Source organism: Sus scrofa, chromosome 14, assembly GCF_000003025.6.
Source record: "Sus scrofa isolate TJ Tabasco breed Duroc chromosome 14, Sscrofa11.1, whole genome shotgun sequence".
Classification (NCBI taxonomy): Eukaryota; Metazoa; Chordata; class Mammalia; order Artiodactyla; family Suidae; genus Sus; species Sus scrofa.
Window position 1 is genome coordinate 98,907,394 of NC_010456.5, and position 15,758 is coordinate 98,923,151.

At 37.0% G+C, this 15,758-nt stretch overlaps 1 protein-coding gene across 7 annotated transcripts in view; it reads left to right on the top strand.

Annotated features, from left to right (window-relative positions):
• The window catches only part of A1CF (APOBEC1 complementation factor), an 81,778-nt gene continuing 67,211 nt past the window's right edge, over positions 1,192-15,758 (top strand). For 2 of the 7 annotated variants that reach the window (XM_021072458.1, XM_021072461.1), the window contains exon 1: positions 1,192-1,311. The gene's annotated coding sequence lies outside the window, so the exon portion shown is untranslated. The remainder of the gene's footprint in view (positions 1,312-15,758) is intronic. The other 5 variants (XM_005671251.3, XM_021072460.1, XM_021072466.1 and 2 more) reach the window with 3 other exon arrangements.

A 15,758-nucleotide genomic window follows, 5' to 3' on the forward strand; every position in this document is an offset into this window, starting at 1 on the left:
GTGGCAAAAAAAAAAAAAAAAAAAAAGCACAGAATGAACAAGTACTTCTCTTAAGAGTTGGTTCCTACAAAATTAGATTCCCTTAATAGAACTGAAGCTATGTAAGTGTCCTCAAATTTCAGTGTGGGGGCCTGTAGTATATAAACCCTTACAATTTACAATTAGGAGGGTTTTAGGTTATTTATTTATTTATTTATTTTTTGTCTTTTTAGGGCCACACCCATGGCAGATGGAGGTTCCCAGGCGAGGGGTCTAATCAGAGCTATAGCCACTGGCCTACACCACAGCCACAGCAATGCCAAATCCAAGCCATGTCTGTGACCTACACCACAGCTCACAGCAATGTCGGATCCTTAAACCACTGAGCGAGGTGAGGGATTGAACCTGTATCCTCCTGGATACCAGTCAGATTGACTTCTGCTGAGCCACAATGGGAACTCACTTTTTTTTTTTTTTTTTTTTTTTTTGAAGTGAGCTTTTTTGAGCCTTAGATATTTCCTTTGTAGACTGGACAATTGTCTGACTGCATCAGACAATTTAGAACATAAGTTCCTATCTTGGATAATAACATTTCTCTATTCTTCAAGAAACACAGCTGCCACTGAAACTTCAAGTAATGAACAATAGCCTCAGCTCTCATACAACCTCAGTACATAGCTGATGATGATGTTTTCACAGTGATGACTCCCTCTTAAAATCTGAAAGAGCAGCTGGTAATTCAAAAAAAGGCTGCTTTCCCCAAGCTGATCTGACCCTATTTACTTGGTTATATAAATGCTTTGTGTGTTTTATTTTTGTATGCCAGCTTTTATCTACATACTTGACCTGAAACTCCACACTTTATTCCATGTAATACAGAGATAAAAGAAGTGTGAAAAAAGGGAGAAAACACTCATAAGTACCCCTAGGCTTAATATCATTTTGGCCTAGCAGAAAACAAGGGAGCATAAAGAAAAGCTTAGTTACTCAAGTAACAGTGGGTTCTACTTTTTAAATATATGCCATTTAAGACAGCATCAAAATGCTTTTCACATCAATGATTTTTAATGCAAAACAATATTGTAAACCAATGACAACAGTAGTTTTGTAGATTCTGCTTGGGTTTTCGTGACCCAACTGTCTGGTCAAAGGGCTGCATGGATGCAAGAGACAGGGTGAGTTAAAGTTTAACTCCCAGGAATTGTAAACCAAACCTAAAGCCGCTGAACCTTTGGAGTTTGATATGATGATTAGAGCATAACCAGAGTGACACGTTGAATTCGCCATAATCAAGGAAACCTTTTCCGGGTGGGGATCCCTGAAATCACTCAGGTATGGTCTGCGTGTTTCCTTTTTCTATTTCAACTCTGTGCAGTGTGGATCAGTGGGAATGCAAAGAAAAAAGCTTTTACCTTCTCCCACTCTAGAGCTGAACTCAGGGACTTTGCTAGTTTGTTTTTATACAAACAGAGAAACCTGAAAACAAAAGAAAATATTAGAATGATGATATAATCTCAAAACGAGACGGCAGCCATATTTTGCTTTTTGATTTCATCAATTTCTGAGGCTAAAAAAAAAAAAAATGTACATTTACCACTTCAGGTTCAAAAGCAAGGTTAATGTTTCTAAGAAATGTATTTAGCAATAGCCAGGCAGCAGGGAGAGTTGTGGTTGACTGCCTGTCCTGGTCCTAGGATCCCAGGAAACGCAAAAAAAAAAAAAAAAACAAAACTGTAATTAACAAGAGACATAGCATTAACATCACTGACAGATTCTGAATTCTCTGTGTGGGTCATAATTTCTATCATACTTTAGACTTTTTATATTTAATTATCCCCTTCCCTCTCCTCCTTTATCCTATACTACCACCAAAAACACAAAAAAAGAAAACGAAAAAATACCTTGGTGAATTCTTGCTAAGCTCCTCTGCCATTATTACACTAACAAAAGGAATGCCCTGGTTCACTCACTTATCATTCTAGCAAAAAACAAAACAAAAAAAGTCATGAAAAGTGATTGGCTTTGAGTATATTAAATCTCAACCTGGCTAATTATTAGAACTTTTCCTATCAGGATGGTTTGGGAGAATGTGGTGCAGTGGCTATATTTCACGCAATCACTTTGTTTACTCCAAAAGGATTATCAGAATATGATAGTATTTTATGTTAAAAAAAAAAAAGAAACCTATTACGGCCCTTATCAGGAATATTCCATGCCTCTCAGAAATCTCTTAAATACTGATTGAAATACTTTTGTTCTATGATTACCAAAGTTAAGTTCCAAGGGGAATGGGTTCCAAGTCCAAGAAGTTTCTTTCCTATAGGACTTTTCAAATCTATATTTTGTATCTTCAAGATGATGATGAACAGCCCTATTTGTGCATTATGCAGGATGGATGTTTTGCAAAATGTGCATTGGCAAATTTAACTCTAGTTATAATTTAGGAGCATCAAAGATGTGCTCATCTGGTCTGCAACATTCTTTAATAATAGGTACTGAGATGCATATAATAGGAGCATAGTTCTGGAGATAAAAGTGAAATCACTTTCCAAAGTGCTGAAGCTTTTCTCTGCTAAATACAGGTAATAAATGAATAACTTACAGGGTAATTTTTAAGGGTCATATTTTCTGGAAGAGTGTGGATATTGCCCATTTGAGACAATTCTCACATTTTACTGCTGTGTTTTATTACTGTTTACTGATTTATTATTTATCAAGTATAAGAGAAGGGGAAAGATCATTGTCAAGAAAAGAAATTAGTTGTTATGGGCAAATATAAAATTACATAATGGATATGAAAACAATGAGTATTTAGTTATTATTTGCAACTGAGCTAACACCAAGTTGGTCTGGTCATTTCAAATACAAAGTTTCCTAAACTGTGGATATGAATATATGTGGCTCAGAAAAAAAAGGGGTGGGGAGGACTCTGTTGTCAAGTAAGTTGAGGAAATGGTGTTTGGACAAGTTAAAAACAAGTCTCTTACTATGTAAGTGTTTTGAGTAATAATAACAATAACAGACATTTCTTAAGCATATTGCCACGTGTACTTCTAAGTATTTTTCATGCATGTATCTCGTGTTATTCTTAGAACAGCTCTATAAGACAGGTACTGTTATAACATTTTATAAAATGAGAAAAAAACTGAGGCATAAATAAGTTACCTAAGAAGCTCATGGTTACCCAGTTAGGAAGTGGCAGAGCCAAGGTCTCGAACCAGGTGTTCTGACTCCAAAGCCCAGGCACAGAACCATGAGATCTGTCCTCACAATGACTGGATTTACTCTGCGTGTAAATATGTTCATTCATTGTGAATATCTGGTTGAACTGTCAATGTTTTATTTCCTAAGTTTATTTTACAACAGAACTCCTTTCCATAACCTCCATTGACATCTCTAAGAAATGATATTCCTCACAACACAGATTAAGGCAGAACAAATCATTTTTATAGCCCATGTCCAGCATTCAGAACAACCAGAATTGATTGAAAACATCACTACTGAAATCATCATGATTGAAAACCTCTAAGGGCCCGTAGAGTCTTAGAGACTCTCCAAATTAATTATAGACAGAACACTGGACTTTTCTCCTGCAGAGCTGGATCAGAATGTTTGCTCCCAGATTCCCTAAGTTTGTGACCTTGGATTCAACTCCCCTGAATCTAAGATTCCTCAAAAGTAAAACAAGGGTAAAATTTGTCCTGCAGAATTTCATAAAGATTAAATGAGATTATAAAGCAAAATAGGGAAGCGCAGTCCCGGGCACACAGCAGGAATTCAGCAAATTCCTATTCCTTTTCCATTTCTCTATTTGTAAAAACTGCCAGAAAATTTCCTAAAACTTTCCAGACTTACCCATTAGCTCCTCTTTGTCAAAACAATGCTAATATCATTCAAATCAAAAACTGTACATAAATAATGAAGTTTGATTAGTCACAAATAGAAACCCTATTTCCATTTATTCCAAAAAAAGGAATTTATTGTTTTCCCTTATTCTAAAAAAAAGCATAATATACTTTTTATTTTAGAGACTGTTGCTCAAGAAAGCTCTTCATTAAAAACCCAATGCTCTTTTCACTGAAAGCCAGAGGACACCCTGTCAACAGTGTGAGTTCATTTCATCACACAGCCAGTTGATATTAAAAATCTGTTTCAATAACTCTCTTTGAAAAATATTGTCATCCCTCAGAATGCTGGGTAGGACACTGGGTACTCTTGCACAATGGTTTTCATTACCTTATGTGTCTCTAAATGACTCAATAAGTTCAAACAAGATGGTATTGATCCATGGAGGATAAACACCATTTTATCTCATTCATGGAAACAGTAACCAGGTTCCTCTAAAGTGCAGTCCCAACAATCCAAACTCCCCCCAGGAAAAGCATCTGGAAAAGGAGCAGCACTGCAGCAGTGACATTTTACATTAGAAATCTAAATCCCATCTGCTCCTTGGCCTGATAATACAAAATCCAGGCAGTAACTAACAAATATTTACTGCTGATTAGATCAGAAAAGCTGGTTTATCATTTTATTCCAACAAACGAAATCAAACTAGGTTATCAGCTTTAAAAACTATTTAAAATAACTTTGTGACAAATATTTTTCATCAGTCCAAACCAAAAAATGAAAATATTTCCCTTTATTAAAATGGTTATCTTGACTAAAATATACTGGTATCTTAAGCTCTCTAATTTGATTTTCTTTTAAAGATATATAAACTATGCTTGTTTTTTCCTTATTCAGATACATATGTAGAATTTTATATATGTAGAGATTAATGATTATATGGAAAATATTCTCCAGATTTGCTCATCCAATAGGACCTGGGGTCTACCAATATTAAGTAAGAGAAAGTCATAATAAAGATTAAAATAACTCTCTAGCTGGCAAGGTTATGTACAGTGTTCTGCCCCAGTCAGTAATGTGGCAAAAGAGAATTAGCACATGACAGTTAGGCTAGGTAGAATGGCGAAGTGGGCAAATTGGTTTGCAATGCTATTATATCCCACCTCCAATGACACAGTAATGTCTTTTCTTCCTCTAGCATTTTTAAAGAAAAAGACCATTGTTTTGGGATGCCCAATTGACTTAAAGAACACTAGAGTTACAGAGTAGTAATTAATAACTGTGATACCATATTTTGATAGGCTATTCTAGTTTACAAAGCATTTTATATGTAAGAATTTAGATGTTTTAACACCAAAATTCTTCATCAACTTATTAAGCATATGTTCTTCAAGGTAATTGTAGTTATTTATCACTCCAATCATACAAAGCTGGTTAGTTGAAAGAGGCATTCACCTAGCTCTGTGTATGTAGCAATAGTGCAGACTAGGTAAGGATCCTTCAACTTCTGTACTGGATAGTAACTGATGTGTTGATGAATTAGTTAAGAGGTTTGATGAAACTGTGAAGAGAGGGTATAAAGGTCCACAGGAAAGGTGAGAAGAGAATCTGTCCCATGCAGGTCCCAGAAGAAAACCATCCTAAAAAGATTTAAACACATGCAGGTGCTGTAACAAACACAGTGAAGGAAGTGAAGACAGGAAGATTCTAGAACATCTCCGAAAAGATTGGCAGAGCACTGGCAGGGTATTCAGTATAAATGAAATTGATTTTCATTTCTATTAACTTATCTTGGTATCCTTCTGCCCAGCTCTTCTATTAGGTATGTGTTCAGTTGCTCAGCTGGGGCATCCTGTGTGGAGTGAATTGGCTGGAGTAGCCTAAGACTTCATATTATTTGCAGTTGCAGTCAGAAAGCAGAATCCGATACTGTGGAAGGGAAGACTGTGTTGGTACCTAGAAATGCCCACCCTCAGGAACCCTCTTTCTAATCCTCTTTCCTGAAGAGCCCCAGCAGTGCTCACAATTCAGGCATTTACCACCAACCAGTTGACACCCGATGACAGTGCTAACAATGATATTCATAATAGCTCTTGCATCCCTATATAGCTCCTGCCATATGCCAGGCACATAGATTAACTCATTCAACCCTCTGGAATCCTGTGGAATACCACTAGTGCAATACCACTTTTCCAATAGAGAGGTGAAGTCTCATTGACATGGAAAAATTTGCCCAAGATCATACAGCTGGTAAGTGGTAGAAATGAGAGTGAACTCCTGTAGTCTGGCAGATAAACACTGAAAATCAAGAGTAAATGCAACACTGAGAACCACTGAGTCTTGGAGTTAGAAGGAAACCTGGAGGCCCTTTATTTGACAAAGGCAAACTAAATCAGTTTCCCAAGGATAAAAGACACTTTCATTAGTGGAGGAACCCAAGTGTCAGACTCCGACCCTCTGGCAGGCCCTTTCTTTTATACCTCCTCCCACTGAACAGTATTTCTAATTCAGCCTGATTCTCTACACACATTCTGGGGGACAGATGAACAGGACCTCCATGGTTATAAGGAATATTCCTCTCATGCTGGGTCCCACTCTTCTTGCTACACTCAGACTCACAGACTGACACAGCCAGAGACTCAGTTAAAGGCAACTCATCTTGTGAATGAAGAGACTACCAGGCCCAGAATGCAGAGGAAATACAGCCACCTCTGAAAATACAAAGTAATTGTCCTGAATGACTTGGCTGCATTACACCTGGATTTTGTCAGTGTCTGAGGAGGACACAGCACCTCCCACCTGGAGGACACACCCTTCTCCCCAGGGAAGAAAAATTGGGTTGCTAGGTCCATGAATGCTAAGGGAATCCCATATTTAAACTGACCTAATTTGAAGCTTGCAATGGAGACCCAGATGTACCCAAATAGCTGCTCTACCAGCCTCGATAGAGTTCTTCATTTAGGATAAAAAGAATGTTTCCAGAAGTTCCTTTTTTAAAAATACAAATGAGTTGGAATACAGAATGGATGTGATATGGAAATTTTGAGGTGTTAACATTTAGGAACAGTATAGCCTAAAATCACCTGGCAGGTTATCTGGCCTGGTAAAGCCTTGTGGAAATGAAACTTAGGATAAGTTTTGATGGTGAATAAGAAAAGATACAGAGGAGAGATGGCCTAGGGTGGAAGTGTCATGGCTGACCCGAGGACAATATAAAGTATTTGAATGGTAGGTAGCTGTCTGATCTTTGAGGAATTCACTTATTGAATATTTCTTGATTTTTTATTAATCATTTGAGCATCATATTTACTAGATAATTCCTCCAAGTCTCTCCCTTATTTAAAAAAGTTACTTGATACAGATGCATTTACTTAAATTGATATCAATTAGGGAATGCCAGTACATGGTCCCACAGAATATTAAAGAGAAAATCTTATCTCTAGAAACTCTTATTTGCCTTTCAAAATAAGCCATAAACCAAATATTTCCTATAATAATAATAATTCAGTTTATTACTTCTGATAATAATGATTCAAGATTTCAAACGCTTCCCAAAATCCCAATGAAACAAAGCTGATTCATAGTACTGGCATGGCCAAGCGGAAACAGGTCACAATGTTAAGGCAGAAGGCTCTGGACCCATGATGCCTGCGCTCAAATCCTGGCTCTACCATTTACTAGCTGTGTGGCCTTCAGCAAATTAACTTCCCTGTACCTGTTTCTTCTGCCATAAAATCAAGGTTGTTTTGAGGATTAGATCAGAAATTACACATGAAGTTCTTAGAAAAAGTTAAGTGTGCATAAACCTTAGCTATTGCAGCTATAATCCTCTTCTCATTTCTGTGTTGATTACATGATACTTTACTAGAAGAAAACAGAAGAGAGAGAGGCTATGAGGTTAACATGCAGAAAGTGTATTTTAGCCTGGAAGTCAGTGGCTTAGAAATTAACTGTCCCCATGACTGGCCCTGCAGTGTAAGTTAGGAACAATTTCTCCCTGACTCTGGAAGTTTTTCCAAGGCAGAGACATTCTCTCTCACATGCAGAGCCTCCTAATTAGGTCCCTACAGAGTGATTTAAAAGAACCTGGGTAATTAGCAAAGGAAGCAGACTAGAAATCTGGTCTGAAACCACCCCAGAGTACAAATATCTCAGGCTCTGTTACTTTCACAGTCACAACAAAGAAACCCATCCAAGTATTCAAAGTATTCAAACCCACTTATAAAATTGCAGATTGCTGAAGGAGAGTATGGTTATTAGCACAAGAAAAAAAGCAAGCCTGAGCTTATGTAAACTGCCCCCAAATTAGTGCCCTGCACAGGCATGGCAACAGACAACCCCCCCAAGATAAAATTACTTGCAGAGGAGAGATGGGCTTCAGGGGTGCCACAGAAGAAGGGAGTGTGTGGCGTCAGTGTCCATTTTAATGGAAATGGCTAGATGAAAGGATATCAAGAAGATTATTATGTTAAGGGATTGATATATTGTACCTTTGTTTGCATTATTCTAGATGCCATGTTGGATATACAATGCATTGTATATTTCTCTGTAAAATCAAGGAACCCATGAAGGGTTCTCCAGAGCTCACATAGCAATCCCACATAATTAATCACTGCCTTCTTCAAGGTCTCTTATATTGCTGGAAATGAATATTATTTGTTAAATGAGGAGTTCCTGAAAGGCAAGAAAATGATCCTATTTATTTTTCAATTCCCCCACCCAACAGTGTTTTGCACTTACCAGGTATACGATACTGTTTACTGAATAAAATACCCAGCTAATTGGAGAGAGAAGGGGAAGAGGTAGAAAAAGAGGTAAAGAAAAACATCCAGAGGTGCTGTGTACCGAGCTCTGTGCTGTGCACTCATCCAATCACTTTAAATGATTGTAACACCCCTGTGAGATAGGTGCCATTATCCCCAATTTTGGTTTGTCTTCCTTTTATTTTAGGGGGTGGTTTTGGCCTCACCCATGGCATACAGAAGTTCCCAACCCAGGGATCAAACCTGAGCCACAGCGGTAACAACACCAGATTCTTCACCCTCTGAGCCAACAGGGAACTCCATGTATCCTCCATTTTGAAATGAAGAAACCAGCACCTGATTAAATAACTCGACCCAAATTTAGAAAGTTCTTAAGGGATGGAATTTGATATTCAAACCTAAGTTGGTATGAATTCATGATCCTATGGGTTTTTGTTCATTATTGACTATGAAACCCTTAAACTTGTGAAGCAATAGTAAACAACACTGCAAAATTTTGTGTATTCTAATATCATGTGGTAGAATTAGAAAATCAGGAAAAATAGGATAAAGTCTGGAGCAGTCACAGGGCCACACAGCATTCCCATTCTGTTCAGCAAATACACATGACACGAAAACTCAGCGCCAGGCTAAATGTGAAGGGCTGGAAGTAAGATGAGTGCATATCTTTGGGAAATTTATGGCCCAACCTCTCTTCATCCTACATTCATTGCTCAATTATAGCTCTGCCCTTCTTTCTTTCCATTTGTCTCTAAACTAGTCTTTCTGCCTTGAAGCTATGCTTAGCAAAACTCATGGAGTCATCTCTCTCAAGTACACAGAGTCTGGTTAAAATTCTTCCATACTGATCCCACTGACATCATAATACAATGAGAACATCTATCATGCCAATATTGATTTAATTCTGGCCTACCTTATCAGCCTTATCTGCTGTCACTCTCCCTCCCTCCCTGAAGAAACCCCCTCCCAGTTTGCATTCAATATCCCAACCGTATTCAACTTCTCAACCACCCATATTATTTTCACTTACACCTCTGTCCCCTAGAGTCCCTTTCTTCTCCTTACTCCTAGCCATCCTTCAAACTGGCTTGAGTAGAGGAAAAGCATAACATGGAGTACAACACTGGGGAAGTGTGATAAGTAATAATATAGAAAAGTTGACATTAATTGGAAATTAATGGGAAATTAACATGGAGTACAACACTGGGGAAGTGTGATAGGTAATAATATAGAAAAGTTGACATTAATTGGCAAAGTTATATGAGGCCATTGAAATTATTTTAATAGAAGAGTAAAATAAAGTGGATATTTAAGAAAATCAACCAGTGTTATGCAGATGGTATTAAGAGTTAGAAAAGACCAGAGGCTGAGTTACAAAAATGATCTAGGTATTAAATGATGGTTGCAAAGATGGTAATTAATGGCAGTGGGAATTCAAAAGAAAGTATCTCCTCTGTAGCTGACTAAAAAAAATATGAGGCAAAGAATTTAATAAGGGCAGTTTATACTGATGCATGTGAGTTAGCATAAAATCAGAATTTATATAATCAGGGTTTTTTAAGGAAAATATAAGGCTGTCTTTTATCACAAGTATCGGATTGCCTTAGGGCCATTGTTAATACGGAGCTTTAGATAGCTGGATTTTTGTGAACTACACTCCAGGATTGAATGTATTCTATTAGTCAGTGACTAACGGCCTTAATGAGAACTGAGTTCTCAACCTAATGTTTCCAAATTGGTCTGAGGAAACTAGATGTAGCAACTAAGTTCAAAAGGATAATCTCAAGGGGACTAAAAAGAGACATAACACCAGACCTCACCAGCTCAGCGGGTCTCTCTAATCCATCATACGAAAAACCTGTCCCAGGACTACGGAATAAACATCTACTCTTAGGCTGAAGGATACCTACATTTCATGCTGTGATTACCACTTTACCAGTTTGTAAGTCAACTTAGAAATTAAACATATATGAAAAGAAATTCTACACTTCTTGTTAGGCTACGTGATTCTAGAATGTCTAAATTCTGCCAATTCTCTTTCCCAGGGATCTTTTAAAAAGTCAGGTATGGGGGTAATGTTATTATTGAGAAAAGATAATACAATATCCATCTCTACCCTGATCTTACATGTACTAGAATGATGAAAATACCAAAACCATTTGTGTATTTGGATTAGCCAGGGTTCTCCAGAGAAGCAGAACCAATACTCCAATTGGAATTCCAATTGGCTAATACATATACATAAATACTTTGGGTGTTGCCATTGTTCTAGTGTCTGTAAGATATGTATAAACCTATCTATGTATATATCAATAGATAAAGATGCTTATTATAAGGAATTGGCTTGTTTGATTACAAAGGCTGTGAAGTACCAAGATCTGAAGCTGGCAAGACGGAGACCCAAGAGAGCCAACATGTAGTTCTTGGCTGAAAGAATAGGCCAAGGAGCTAAACATTTTCTTTCTAGTTAATGATGAGGCCAATTAAGGTTTATGAGTAGAAGAATATTACAAGGGAAATTTTAGGGAGATTGATCTATCAGTGGTATGCAGAGCAGAGAAGTCATGCTTGGAGGTAGTAAAAGTGAAGCTCGTTTCTATGCATTGACTTAGCTCAGGTTAAGCCTAGTAACAGAGGAGGGGGTGGAGGATGTAGGTAAAAGTAAGACAAGTAAGAAGTAAGGTCACATATGTACAGACAGCAGGAAAAAGTCAAGATCTAGACTTCATGAAGAGACTATAGTAGAGGTGGTTCTGAATGAAGAAGCTATAAGGACTCCAGCAGTAGGGATACATAGATTTATGAAGGTGCTTCATTGTTAACTGGACTCAACTGCTTCCTACCTCTGCTCTTCCCTCTTCTAAAAGCCATCCTTAGTTTCTACTTCCTATCCTTTCTCTGCCTCACAGCTTTTACTTCCCCTCCATACACAGAGCCACAGTAATAGTTTTAGGCATACGACAGTAATATGAAAACCTTATTGATTGGTCTTCATGGAAAGAGAGTTGAATACAAATCATTTATGCCAGAATCCAGAAAGAATATGTTTTGGGGTGATATTTCAAGGATAGTATTTCTAAATGCTGGCAATTAAAAGCATGTACTGATTAGAAGTGATAAAAATATAGAAAGGACAATTATTAGAGAAAATTTGGATTATTCCCTTTTTCCTATAATATAGTCTGCCTTTTTTTATAGGCTTTTTCTTTTTTTTAGTCATTTTTTTAACGTATCTAGCCCAACTACTGGCATGTGGGATAAATTACTCTCCATGTTTCGTTTTGTTTGACATTTAACATGTAGAATAGAGCTTAACGCAGCAGTTCTAAACTCAGCTGCATATGTTCACCTGAGGAGGCTTTAAAGCATACCATTACCTGGGTCTCTCTCCAGACTACTCGAATCAAAACCCCTGTGGGGGTGGGGAAGGTGATACCCAAGTACAGGTGATTATCATGGAGGCCAGGTAAGGAGTGTGTTCTTTCCCCACAATTCCTGCTAAAATTTCAGAACACTTGCAGTTAAATATCAACGTCCTATTTTGGCAATACATGCATAGGTTAATGCTTCCTCTCCTGCTTTTCTGTGTGTAATTTATAGTTTCAAACTAAATTCCAGGGATTTAAAGGCTCTTTGTTGATATTTAAAGGGCATTTTAAACAAATAAATGGTGAAATGTTTTTTGAAATAGATAAAATGTACCTCTATAATATTCACTTAATGAGAATATGCTAAAAAAATAGGTGTTTCTATTGGACCATAAATTATGCATTTTTAAACAGACTTTTTAAAATGAAAATAAAAATTTCATGGAGTTCCCGTCGTAGCTCAGCGGAAGCAAATCTGACTAGTATTCATGAGGACGCAGGTTCAATCTCCGGCCTCACTCAGTGAGTTAAGGATCCGACGTTGCCATGAGCTGTGGTGTAGGTCACAGAGGCGGCCCAGATCTGACATTGTTGTGGTTGTTGTCAGTGGCTACAGCTCCAATTCAACCCCTCGCCTGGGAACTTCCGTATGCCATGGGAGCAGCCCTAAAAATAGGAAAAAAAAAATATTTCTGACTATTTGAAATTACTTTTTTCCTCAAACAAAACAAGGAAGATTTCCAGACCTCAGAATCGTTTTACAATAATGATGATCTGAATGTGCTCAACTTTCCTGAGAGTCTGAGAACACTTTTCTTTTCAAAATAGATTGCATGTGATTCCTGATTTTGAATTATCCAAAAAAAAAAAAAAAAAAAATTCGGGGAAGACATGCCTTCTCATCCCCTGAATGTTCATAATGCCCTGATTTAGTCCAGGCATGTTTATATATATGCACATATGTATATACACAGACATATACAAAAATTGCAATATAATCATTTGTGTATTATACATCTCCTGTTCTTTTTCTGTAAGTCGGTAGCCTCTAAGAGTATTTTTCCTCTGGTATAATTTTATTTTTCTCTAGAGATATTTTTCCTATGGTGCAATTTCCCCCAGTATCTTAGGTTTTGCTATTTTAAGTCATTCTATTTAGGACTAGGAATGACTCCAAGTACGATGCTATATGTATCTAAACATCAACAAACAGTAATCAAAGTATCAGCTGGTCCTATACATCTTTGCAAAAATAGCCATTTCTTTAAAGTGTGTCGTTAGTATTGCTTCTCCACAACTGTTAACAACTTGTCTTAAAAGGATGACATACTTTACAGATGGAATCAGTAACTTCTTCAGCCAGGGGTGTCACCAAAGGAGCAGGAGAGAGAATAAAGTACAGAAGAAGGGAAGAGAGTAAGAGAAGAAGGAAAAAGCAACTGCATGAACATTTGAAGGTGGAGGTAGAGGGAGAAAGAGAGAAGACCCTGATCCCCAAATAGTTGTGTTTGGTACCTGTGAGAAGTTGAGGCTTTGGTTACCCTCCATTGCCCTACTCTACCAGGTATCTCATAGCTGATGTCCTCCTCTCTGGCTATCTACAATTCAGAAGAGCTAAAGATCAGTGGGGAGGAGGAACTAATACTTTAATTTACATGGAATAATAGAAATTAACACGAAATTCAAGTCAGATCCTGTCAAAAGATATATCACTTGGTCACCTGTGAAGACTCTGAGGTATGGCCAAGTACATAACAGAGGGCTGGCAAAGACCATGTGTCCATTTTGGACTAGGTCCAAAGGGGGTCAGATCCTGAATGTATCCAGGTGAACCATCAGGCAATCCACCCACAGCACACTCAAGAGTTATTACAATAGCTTGTTTTCATTCAAGCAAAGTGACTAAATTACCATCGTGCTTTTTTTAGCCATTTTTTAAAAATGGAGGTATTGTTACTTTACAATGTTGGGTTAGTTTCAGGTATACAGCAAAGTGACCTAGTTATACAGATATTGACTGCAGTTCCCTGTGCTATAAAGTAGTCCTTAAATTAGCATATTGCTTTCAATGACCAAGAACATCTGTCCCTGTGGAAGAGAACATACAGTACCAGCTCCATCAGTTTCATCATGGTATCATATGTTCCTCACACTTTAATGGAAGCTGTGTAGCTAATCTGATCTCTCTCCTCCCTCCCTGTCACCGCTTGTCTATTATTTTTAAGGTGAGAAGTCAAATTTAGTAATTAAGAGCACAGACTGGCCCCAGGCCACCTAGATTCAAATCATGGTTCTGCCACTTATCACTGGAGTAACCTTGGGCATGTTAACCTAACTTGGCTTATTACCTATCTCATAGAAATGATAATACCTACCACACTGAGTTTTTATAAGGATTAAATGAATTATATTTTAAGTTTTTAGAACATAGCTGATACTAAGTGTTTAGTTAATGTTAGCTACGTTTATGATATTATTTGAAATCTATTCTAACTTTGCCAAATAGGTATCTTGATTTTGTTTTGTATTTTCGAATCGTTAAAGATGACATATTTAAATAAGTTTATAAACTACTTTTTTTCTGTGAATTGACTGCTCATGTCCTTTGCTCTTTGTCCACTGATTTATGAGTCTCTTTACTATTGATTTTAAAGTACTCTTTGTATAATTCTCTGTTTACTATTTATGTATCGATCATTTTCTTTCGGTCTGCAGCTTCTTTTTAACTTTATTTTGCCATTACAGATGTTAAGTAAATTTTATGTCGTCCTTTCCGTTAGTCTTTTCATTTATGGATTTTGATGTGCTTGGTTAGGAAGACTTTCTACATTATAAGATTACAAAAAAAAATGTTCTCCCATATTTTTTCTAGCAGTTATACAATACTTTTAAAGATTTATTTCTTTAATCTGCTTAGAATTTTATTATATGTTGTGAGATAGTATGCCAATTGTTTTTCTCAATTTTGATCTCCCTATTATTGCCCCAATGTCAATGCCAATATAAATGCAAATATTGGTCTAATCTTTTTTCCATTCCATTGATCTGTTTGTCTATTCTTATACCTATTTATTTTTATTGAAATATAATTGATTTACAACACTATGTTAATTCCAGGTACACAGCATAGTAATTAGATATTTCTATATATTACAAAATGATTGTCATTGCCTGTTTCAATTTTAAGTTTTGATCAGGCTAGTTCCAAATTTTATATTTTCAATGCATGTGATATTTACTGATATTTTTCCTGCCAGATGAACTTAAGAATCAAGTTTGTCAAATTTCAGAATAATTTAATTGGAATTTTTAAATTGGTATTGCCTTAGCTTAATAATTTTGGGAAAACTGATCTTTATAGTAAGACATCCATTTATCCAGGCTTTTTATTTTTATTTGTCTTTTGTCTTTTTTTTAGGGCCAAACCCATGGCACATGGAGGTTCCCAGGCTAGGGGTCCATTCACAGCTGTTGCTGCCAGCCTATGCCACAGCCACAGCAACACCAGATCTGAGCTGTGTCTACGACCTACACCACAGCTCAGAGATCCCCAACCCACTGAGCAAGGCCAAGGATAGAACCCGCAACCTTGTGGTTCCCAGTCAGATGTTTCCACTGTGCCACAATGGGAACTCCCCTACCCAGGCTTTTAGAACCTTCACTAGAATTTTAACATTTTCCTCATACAGATTTTGTATACTTCACATTGTTTACTCTTATTTTATAAATCTTGTTGATATTTTTCAGATTCTCCTTCATTTTATATTTTTTCTGTTTAACTAGGGACTATTTTTATAACTGT